At 33.1% G+C, this 11,747-nt stretch overlaps 1 pseudogene; it reads left to right on the plus strand.

The window, feature by feature from the left end:
* The first annotated feature begins 10,858 nt into the window (after nucleotides 1-10,858).
* The window catches only part of LOC112000293 (uncharacterized), a 6,721-nt pseudogene continuing 5,832 nt past the window's right edge, over nucleotides 10,859-11,747 (plus strand).

Raw genomic sequence — 11,747 nt, forward strand, 5'->3', positions numbered from 1 at the left:
ATGGCAGGTACTTATAATAATTAACACATTGGCCTTTCATCATCTTTTCCAAATGATGGTATAGTTTTTTATGGGAATCGCGTTGGATTGCACGTAGTTGTATACCCATTTGTGTTGCTAGTGGTTTCTGGTTTGCATTTCCACGTCTGATTATTCTCACTTCTCTCTCCCTTGACCGATTGAGAGTATGCAAGTGTGCCACAAGACGCATCAATAAATACACAAAACTCTCACTTTTTTATGGGGTCTGAGAGACATCATAGCAGTCAGTCTTATTTTCAATTTATTTTGATTTTTTAATTCAAACCAGTCCCGTTATTATTTTTGGTAAAAAACACTTACCATCGCACCAAAGAATGTGACAAATGACAATGCTAATTAATGGAAGATGAATTTGATGCTGTGTGATAAAGGGTATCATATTCTTTTGAGAAACACGACATGTTGGAGTGTGACGTTGATGTATTCCATCATCCACTGTTGCTCTTTATAATGTCTGCAAGATTCTGAATTTACATTTAACAGGGTTTTGGAGCTCTCTTGGATTCCTCAGGAATTCGATTCTGATTCCTCGTCTACTTCTTTACTCTTAATCGGTGCTATATTAACTTGTATCTTGTGCTTGCTTGCTTCAAGCCCCCCATCACATTCATCACTTGCTGCCAAATTTAGATTGAAGTTCTATCTAGGTACGAAACTTTTGTAACAATCCTCTCTCATGTCTTATTCTATATGATTTTTTTTTTTTTTTCAATCAAGTCTTGGTGATCATATTGTCTCTTTGTGTTTGTTTTTGTTAATGTATATAGGTCCATTTTTATTTAAAATTTTCATGTCTTTGAGCTTCATAAACACTTTTTAAAGCTTTTCCAGAGTGGCGCCCTTTGGTGACCTTTGTGGGCAGACTTCTGCTTGGCCCTTCTCAATTACCAAGGGCCAGAGTCCCAAAGATTTGTGACCTTTCGGGGACACTTTTGTTTCATCGATCCCTGACTTTACATCTAAGGAACATGTAATAATTTAGTTTTTTTGGATTCAAGCTTTTGGGTTTGAAATTAGCAACAACATTGTGCCCCACCCCCCCCCCAATTTTCTCTGTTGCAGTCTGACATTTCCAGTAGACTAGTTCCACCTCTAAATTCTTTTTTAAAGGATGAAAAATTAGAATTACTGCTCACGAATACTACATGATATTTAGTTTAGGTAATGAGTTTTTTTTTTTTTTTTTGAGAGAAAGGTGATGAGTAATTTAATATCGTTATTATTTAATTTCTTTCATATGATTTTAAACGCAATATCTACCCTAATTCTAACTAGGTATGTTTATAGATTAGGATTTGGGTCAGACTAGCGTTTATCTATAAATATTTCAAATGCATGTATGTTTTTTTTTTTTTTTTTTGAGAGAGTTTCAACTTATGGCGTTCGCTTCTGATAATTGCTCTTTATTATCAGACCAAGACACCAATCAGTCTTTGGTGTAGGCGGGGATTGAACCCCAAATCTCTTATACAATTATTAGAGATTTTACCAGTTGAGTTAACTGGAACCCACCAAATGCATGTATGTTAAACTTCCCTTTAAAAAAAAAAAAAAAANTGAGTAATTTAATATCGTTATTATTTAATTTCTTTCATATGATTTTAAACGCAATATCTACCCTAATTCTAACTAGGTATGTTTATAGATTAGGATTTGGGTCAGACTAGCGTTTATCTATAAATATTTCAAATGCATGTATGTTTTTTTTTTTTTTTTTTGAGAGAGTTTCAACTTATGGCGTTCGCTTCTGATAATTGCTCTTTATTATCAGACCAAGACACCAATCAGTCTTTGGTGTAGGCGGGGATTGAACCCCAAATCTCTTATACAATTATTAGAGATTTTACCAGTTGAGTTAACTGGAACCCACCAAATGCATGTATGTTGAACTTCCCTTTAAAAAAAAAAAAAAAATTTCCTCTTTTTTTTTTATCAGAAAAAGATTGTAACTCAAATGCCTAAAGCTTAAGGGGATATTGTTCTTTTCTTTTATGCTCAAATGAAAGGAGAGTATAAATATCAAAGAAAGGTTAAAATCACTTCAAGCGCAATACATTTTTTAGAGATAAACAAAAAATAAATAAAATAAAATAAAATTAGAGTGAAAAAAATAGAGCTGGGCTGGGCCAACTTGAGCACTTATGGCCTGTTTGGATGTTTAAAAAAGGAGGGGGAGTAGAGTAGAGGAAGGAGAGTAATCTAATTACCTTGTTTAGAAGTTTTTTAAGGAAGGAGGGGGAGGGGTTTGGAGGGGTTTCAACTCCCTCTAGCCCCCCATTTTTAATTCTCCCAAATTGGAGAGATTTGGAGGGAGAGTAGAGTACATAAACTATTAACTAAGTAAATTACCTAATTTACTCGTATTATATTAACAAAATTACACAAGGGGAAGGGCTAATTACTCTTATATATATATATATAGTTTGAATATCTTTATTTTACACAATACTAGATAGTAGATAGTAATGTTTATGGATGTCACTAGAGAAAAGATTGAAGGCTTTTCTATTAAAGGGCTTGCATTTTTTCTTCTTTTTTTTACCATCACACATGTGATTTACTTCATACTAAAAATGTCAAAATTATATCAACGCTCCAATGATTGGAGTGAGTTTGGGTCGGGTCGGGTCGGATTTATTGTGACCTGAAACCCGACCCGATATTAATTGGGTTTGGCTACCTGAAACTCGACCCGAACTGAAAAAACGGGTCTGTAATCAGGTTGGTTTCCTGGGGCTCGGGTTGGACTCCTCCTTTTTTTTTTTTTTTAACGAGGCAAAATATATGTATGCCTCAATTTGAGCCATACAGTCTCAGCCTCCACAGATCAAATAAAAAAAATAAAAAAAAGAGAGAGAACCCCAATAAACAAAATAAAAAGAAAACTCCAGCTAGCCAAACCCACATACCTTCCTTCCAAGCCATCCAAAGCACCCATTTCACTTCACAACTCAATAGTGCACAAGCACAAACACAAGCAGTGTAACCCAAGAAACACTCAATTCCTCTCTTTTCCCACAAATAAACTCCAATTTCATTCCAAACCCACAACTCAAATAAACCCCAAAACTCCAATTCCATTTCGTGCTCCGCCGTATGCGCGATTTCTACATGGAGATCTCTTTCCACTTCGAGAGTTCCGTTATTACCTTTGTCGGCAAAATCGCTCCCTCCGACATGTACAAGATCTGGAAACGCTATGGTAATCTTCGAGCCGATACTTCCTTGGCCGGCTTCGACAGCCTGAAAATCTAGCGCGTCGATTAGAGCTTCCTCTTCCTCGATGACGGCGACTAGAGCCACAACATTCCCTCCGGAACTCTCCTGGTCCTTAACCCACGACGATTCTGATGGGTACTCACTCGTTGACTCAGCTGAAGAGAGAACAACAAATAGTAGGGTTTTTTTCCAAAAAAAAAAAAAGTCGAGTTGAAATAGTATATATATAGGACCTGATATCGACCCTACACCGACCCAAACCCGAAAATAGCCTGAAATTTAGGCCCAAAACCCTACCCAAATATTCTCAGGCCCGCCCAAAGCCTGTTGGGTCAGGTCAGGTCAGTCGGGTTTTCAGGTGGGCCGAGTCCCTTGCTCAGCCCTACTCCAATCTCATACTCTGTTTAGAAACAAAGTAAATCTCAACATTTACCTTACTAGAAGAAAATGAAAGATTGAAAAGAAAATGACAGTTCTCACTTCTCATTAAAGCGAAAATAATATGAACTTCTTAAAAAAGGTATTAGATCAGAAAATAATGCAACGCCAAAGAATCACGTTTCAATTTTAACATGTGGACATATATAATATATCGATCGGGGAAAGGAAAACAAATGGATAGACTACTAATAATAATATCAAAATGGCATGGCATAGGATTTAACAAATGAAGCATCCATTAAAGTAAAAGTTAGAATATTCGCAGAGTTAGAGCTTGCATTGCATGCCTACCAATTCTATAATCTTCTATTTTAAAATATTAAATACAGTGTAAAAAAAAAGGGTAAATACAGCTCCACCGGTCACAAATATTATTCGAATCTATACAGCAAGGTACATAGAAGAAGGGGCTTAGCTTATAAAAAAATAAAAAATAAAAAATAAAAGAATGCATTGAGAAGGGAAGCACGTACTAATTAGGCAGCCTTTGGTAAAGGTTACTGGTTTTAGATTTTAAATTATGGCATAATGAAATTTAGCCGAATGAGTTTTGGTGGAATGTATTATTTTAAAGAAAATGTCAGGACAACAACTTTTGTCATAACTTGTTCACATGGCAAGTTATGAGTGGCGAAGTTGTGAACCCACCACTTTTATTCCACCCCTCACAATTTGCCACATAAGCAAGTTGTGCCAAAAGTTGTGACAAAATTTGTGCTCCTAACATTACTCTTATTTTAAAATTCTTATACAATACTTGGATGGAAAGAAAAAGAAGGGAAGAAAAAGATGAGGAGGGAAATGCTTGTATTTAGGAGTGTACATAGATCCGATCAGGTCAAGTTAGAGGATTTTTTGGGTTGAGAAATCCCCAACTCATCACATGCATACGAACCAACTCAACCTAGTCCACATGGGTTGGGTCGGGTCGGGTCGATGGATTGTGTTATGTTTTGTTAAAAATTGGACTTTTATTAATTATTTAAACACTTTTTTTTTTCAATAAATTATTACAATTCACTTAAGATGTCAAAATTATAGTCCAAAATTTTAAATTCATCAAAACTAGTTCTCAAAATATCAAAATAAATCAAACTAAAATTTTGAAATAAGAGTTGTAAGGACCCTATTTGAACTCCCAGCCCACTACGTGGATGGACTTAGGCCCAAAAAGCCCAAAAATAATGAATTTATAGAGAATGAGTTGGAAAACTGGGTTTTAGTTAATCAAACGAACACTAGAATGGGTTCAGATGATTAGAGAATGGAAAGAAGAAGGTCTGTATTGAAGAAAAATTGTCCTCGGCAAGATCCGAGGAGGTCTGTTCTTATTTATTATTCTCAGGTTCGGTTATAAATTTGGTTCATGAATGCTATAGTGTTTTTCTCTTTTTCGTCCATCCTCCCTCTAATTGCCCCCCTTCTTCTCTTATACTCGCTTTCCTTTTCATCCCCACCTTCCACGTGCATGCTAGATGGTTGGTGTTTATACTTGTCCCATCAACGTCTCCCATAAGTCCTCATGCAGTAGCTGTAAGGCTGAAAAACCACTGTTTAGGTATCACCTCCACATTAATGCAGCCAGAAAGTTAGCTGTAAAGCATTTAATGCGGTGGCAACAGCTTTCTCTTAAGATATTTTAGGACTTTCTCTTATCTGACATTTCTACAATGCTTATCAACACCAATGAGACTTCTTGAAATGTCACCCTGAGTAATAGACAACCTCTTCGAAGCTCGGAATTGGTCAGCCGAGGACGCATTTATCCTCGGCCTACCCTCTTGAGCCATTATGACCAAGACTAACCTCTATCTACTAGCACAATCTTTTCTGATAAAGATTTATCTTCCTCGAGCAACGCCTCGTCCTCGAGTTGGGCCACAAGTCCGAAACATAAACAAATGATGAACCCTTGGGCCCAATATCCCTACAAGAGTAATAAACTAAATTTATATATATGATGGGCTAGGTCGGGTTAGATGAGATGAAAAAAATATTAAACCGAACCTAACCCAACCAAAGGGTCAAAATAAAATTCCAATCTAATCCTCAACTCACAAAAAACAAACTTGAGGGATTGGATTGGGTAAGGTGGGGTCATTTTTGTTCTGTTGATGGGTTGAATCAATGCATACCCCTAATGATGTGGAAGGATGCATTATCTGTGGGGCACACATTTTTGTTTTCAATCTCAATTGGGCTAAACAAAGGGGAAAGGGAGAGAGACTTTGAGGTGATTTTAACCTTTATATTATAAAATCACTATAATTTACCCTTAATATGTTATCACAAGTAACAAAAGTATTTAATTTCTCCAATTATATAGGAAAATTATTTGATATTCTTGGAGAACAATGATGCGATGCTACATTTTCTCACATTTACAGTGGATTCTATCATGAATTTAATTAGTGAGATCTACCATGAATATAAGAGAAGAGAGCACTACATCACCGTGCTTTGAAAGTACTCAATAACTACTTTTAAAAATACAAGGTAAAAACATATAGGTATTTCTCTTTCCATTCTTTTTGAAAAACAAACAAGGAAAGGAAATAGTTTTTCTTTACGCCTTTTTTTTTTTTTTTTTAATTTTAATTTTTGCTATTTTACTTTCCCATTTTTTTCCCTTGGAATATCTAGACATGGCGTTAGTATAAAGTAACTATTCAGGTGAAATTGTATTTAATTATGATACTAAGGGCATATTTGGTAGATTGTAATAAACACCGTAATGTAAATTTTTTTTTTTTTTTTTTATAGGTTGTAATGTAAAAGTTATTTCTATGGTTTATTTATTTATTTTTATATACAAGATAGAATTCTATTCTAGCCTAATCTAAATGTATATGTGTAAAGTTCCCTCCTGGAGACTTAAACCCCAGCCTTTTCCCCCCACACCTCACAAGTATTTATACTTGTAGAGTGACCATCGCACCAAGGGTATGCGGTGGTATTTCTATGATTTAGATATTTTGTAATTTGGTTTTGTTTTTATTATAGGTAATAATCATTCATTATGATTAGGTATTCTCTAAAATGAGGAATAATTATTCCTCTCTAAAAAAATTGTAATAACTATTCCGAAGTAAGTGTAATAATTTTTAAAATTAATATATTTGCAAATATACAAACTTTTCATATGCATATAACAATTATATATATATATAAAAAAAAAAAAAAAAAAAAAAAAAAAACCTCTCTCAAAATTTTAAAAATATCATTTTTTCAGAAATATAAGATATTTCCAAAATATAGATATTCAATTTTATTTTATTCAAATATCATAATTTATAACTAAACTTATGAATAAGTTTAGTTAATCCATTACAAAACCTTTTATTCCCAATAATAAAGATTAATATTCTTGTTGTAATCTTCATTTAGTGTACTAAACATGTCTTAATAAATACATTTTTTACCACAAAATAATACTCCTTCCGGCCCAATGTAATCTCCATTTACTGTATCAAGTGTCTTAATAAATACATATTTTTACCATTCTTGCCCTAATCTCCATTTAGGATTGTCATACATCATATTTATATGTTTCTCTTGAAATAAATATATAACTTTACATGCATATAGCCTTGTTCCAAATATACGTCTAATGTAATTACTATATCTATTTAAATACAATTACATAAATACAATGAAAATGAATATATATAGGAGAAAATTGGCTTTTGCCCTTATTTTTTTTTTTTTTTTTAGTATCTAGCATAATGTCTCTGTTTCAAAACTATTAAGCACTGTATCCCTATTTTGAAACTCGATTTTATGATTATTGAGTTCTAAGTAAGTTTTTGCAACGCTGGAGGAGCACCCCTGGCTTTCCCCAATTTAAAAAATCCAGTTGGAACTCGATTTTACTAAAATCGAGTTCTAGGGAAAAACTTACCTAAAACTCGATAATCATAAAATTGAGTTACATTGAAATTCAATTTTTAGAAAATCAAGTTTTAAAACAAGGACAATTGGCTAGATATTTTAAAATATAAGGGCAAAAACCCATTTTCCCATATATATATATATATATAACTCATTCGCAAGTCTCAACAACCACAGAAAGATTTCCAAACATAATAATTTCGAAAGTGTTGCACCCATACCCATGTTAATTTAAACATAATCATCTTCATCTTCTTCCTCATTTCCTCCAACTCCTAAACAATTAATCCCACTGATTTCTGTCACAACCAACGTTGTTGATTTCCCTATGAGCCACAACCAATATTGTCAGTTTCGTTGTGACCAATGATAATATCGTTGTGCTTCCTCGTGAAATGAGTATCTAGCTCCCATTAATGGTAAGAATGAAAATTAGAAGGGTAAAATACAATTAACATTTTTGATATTCGAGCTAATGCTAGTCAAGTCCTAGACACTTCAAAACTGACCAACTTGGTTTCTAATCATAGTAACAAATTAGTCAATTTTGAAAAATCTTGGACCTAGTTAGCATTAGCCCAAACCTCAAAGGTATTGAGTGTATTTTATCAAAATTAAAAATTAGAATATAATTTTTATTCCACCTTAAAAAGAAGTGGGGAAAAAAAGGAAATCATAAAATCCAATACAAAGTAGAATTAAAAAACAAGACAAGAAAAAAAAAGCAAAAAAAAAAAAAAAAAAATTATCATGTCCAGAAATTTGTGAAATACACAATACAAAGTAGAATTAAAAAACAAGACAAGAAAAAAAAAAAAAAAAAAAAAAAAAAAAAATTATCATGTCCAGAAATTTGTGAAATACATTTTAAGTAGAGATACCAAAGATAGTCTTTATTCACTATACTTGAATGCAGGGACAAATCCAGGATTTTGAGTTAGTGGGGGCTTGGGTATAAGTATTAACAAACTATCAACAAAGACATTTCATCAAAATAAGCATCAACAAAGACAAATAAGCATTGTTTCGTAATGCATTACAATCTAATCATCTACTAACAAACACAGATCCAAGATTTCAAATAAGCATCTATTTAGTATTAACAAATTATTAACAAAGATAAATACACAAAATCATTGTTTCATAATACATTACAATCCAATCATCTACTAACAAAAACAAAGATACAAAACACCATTGTTTCTTACTACATTAAAACATTTGCATCAACTCATGCAAAAGTTTATGTCTATTTTAGCCTAATAACCTAATTTTTTTAATTTTATGTACTCACTTTTCAAAATACCCCACACCAGATTATTTATAATTGAAGATAAACAATATTGAAACTTTACCTTGTGCAAGTAAAGCATAAAATATGTTTAGCAATTGCAACACCAGTTTAAGAAAATTAAGGCCAAAATATCTTAGAATCCCAAGTAACCTCATAACTACGACATTGATACAGAGTGTTGAAACCCAAGTAGGTTCTTCTATAAAGTAATTATATCTCCATAATAACTAACCCCTATATATGCTTTGATTTCAAGCTCTCGGTAGAGTTTGTCACAAAAGATACACCAACCCAATGTGACACATTTCTTTGAAGATTGGAACTTCTCTGGGTGGGGTTCATTAGGGATTATACAAATTTTTTGTAAAAATATATATGATTTATGAATATTAAAAGGGACAATCAAACAGGGGGCCAACTTCAAAATCAGAGGTGATGACAATTTGTGCTACAAGACCAACATTTTTAAGTAAAAACCAACCTAAGAAATCGAGGAGTAGATATAGTGGAGAGAGCGACTTTACCACCAAATCTTAGATGTGTGTTTGGTTCATTAAAGCTACATCAAAAGGGAATCTCCTTCACCTACCAAATCATTTTGGGAACCTCGGGCCTCATAAATGGTGTGGGGTAAAATAAATCAAGAGAGGAAACTACAATGATGCAAATTTGCTTTGGAAAAAAAAAAACATGCATATGGAGTTAATAGTCCAATTTTGTAAGGGATTAAAAAGACAAACCTTCAAATGTGCATTGTGTCGTTTTCTCTTCCAACACCAAAAATTCCCATCATTCATGGTCCTAAACCTGGATTTGAAATTCCTTTGAAGACATTTCAAAAAACATTTAGTCCATAAAAAGGGCAAGGTTACTCATGAATCTTGATTGCTAACCCTAAAGTGAACCACCAATGTTGTAGATGATTTACGAAAAAATGCAACTTAATTTGACATGTAGATCATTACTAAAATATTGATACCCTCTAAAGTATATTTACATTTACATTTAAATTTATTTTAAATGCACATATGCTCATTATGCATCTTTCATTATTTTAGACCATTTTTAACATTCAATGAGGAAAACCCCAAATTGATTTTATAGTTTTTATTTTTTTGCATTGGAGCATAAAACTACTCGATTTAATTTAATGAAAATATAAATACCTTTTATTAAGCATTGTGGCTACAAAACATAGATAAAAATTATGTGATATTTTGCACCAGTCATGTTTTTCAATAGAAAATATCTAATCTCTAAACATATTACAATCTCATTTGATGTAATCTCAAAATCTGAATATTAGTCCAATGGTATTGCACCATGTTAAAAAAAAATATATATATATATATACCAACACCCAGAATCATACAGTCCCAATAGAGAAATTTTAAATTTTACAATTAATTCAAACTCTTGATTTGTTTTGCATCTAGTAATGGTGAAGTACTTGTTCATAAAATTTTATTGTATTGTCAGTTGTACCTATGCCCATTTGTCCCCAAGCCACATCATGGGGTTCATCTAAATATCAAGTCTTGCTACCATTGGCTTTGAAATATCAATGGATATTAAATTTATAAGTTTAGTTGCATAATCCAATTTGGGTGGTGGGACAATAGAGAATATATACTTTTGCAAGAAGATGATTAAGCATTAGGAAACAATCTACCAACCCATCTTAAAATAAAATTGCAGCATATAATCATACTAAATCTGTTGAGTTTTGAATATATAATAAATAAACAATTGAAACACTCAGCTATTTTATCAAACAATTGGCGTGCATCTAACGAAAGCAAAATTTAAAAGATATAGGAAGATGTAAAGAGAGAGAAGTGGGCAGTTTTCTAGAGAAGGACTCAAGGGCAGGGGAGAAAATAAAAGAAATTAAAGAATAAGAAGTACAGAAGAAAATAAAAGAGACAAAATACCTTGAGCTTTGGTAAGGTAGGAAGTAGCAAAGCATACATGTATATTTGGATCCGAAGCACAGTTGGGACTTGGTCGAAGGAGATTGCCATTGATGGTGGAAGGAAGGACATGGGTAGTTATATACATCCTAGAGAGAAACGTTACACCGGTTCACTGTCTGTGTTGTAACTTATAACGGCAAGGTAGGAAACAAAACGCTTAAGCTGGAGAGTCTAAAGAGAGAGGGAGAGACAGTAGTCTGAAGTGGTACAAAAGGAGGCCAGTTGACTAATGGTTGAGGTACAAATGAATAATACCAACGATTTTGTCAAAATTATCAAAATCTAATTATACCAATTGGAGAACCATCCAAATTAGTGGGAAAATTTCACAAGGGATCTCATAAAAAAGGAAATGCAAACTCTTTACTAATTTAATGGCCACCATTCCATACGACTACATGCTTTACAATACAACCCACGCCATTTAAATAACCTAGGTATGTAACGCAAAAGAAAGTAACCCAGCAGTAACCCAACAGTAACAAACGTAGAAAAGAAAAAAGAAACCATCAAGCAAAATAATAGAGCAAGAAATTGGGATGTAGGGAAACTGATGAGAATCAACAAGCATTCAAGGATCCATTGCATGTTTCAATTGGGCCTATTACTAAAGCAAGATCCAAGAAGATCAAAGAAGCACTTAATGGCTGATTCAAGAGATTTGAGTTGATTCTAATGGAGAACATTCCAAGCTTGGCCCAAAGGAAGATAAAGCCGTAATAAATTTAATCCAAGCTATTGAGGGCTAATCTGCTTAATTGGGCGTGATTTATGGCGTGGATTAATGGCTAATTGATTTTCCAACTTCATATCAGTTAATAGATATTTTTCCTAGTCTGGAGCATCTAGTTTTGGACCAGATCTACCTTAATTTTAGGCTTTTA

The sequence above is a fragment of the Quercus suber genome, unplaced genomic scaffold (genome assembly GCF_002906115.3).
Source record: "Quercus suber isolate HL8 unplaced genomic scaffold, Cork oak 2.0 scaffold_862, whole genome shotgun sequence".
Lineage (NCBI taxonomy): Eukaryota > Viridiplantae > Streptophyta > Magnoliopsida > Fagales > Fagaceae > Quercus > Quercus suber.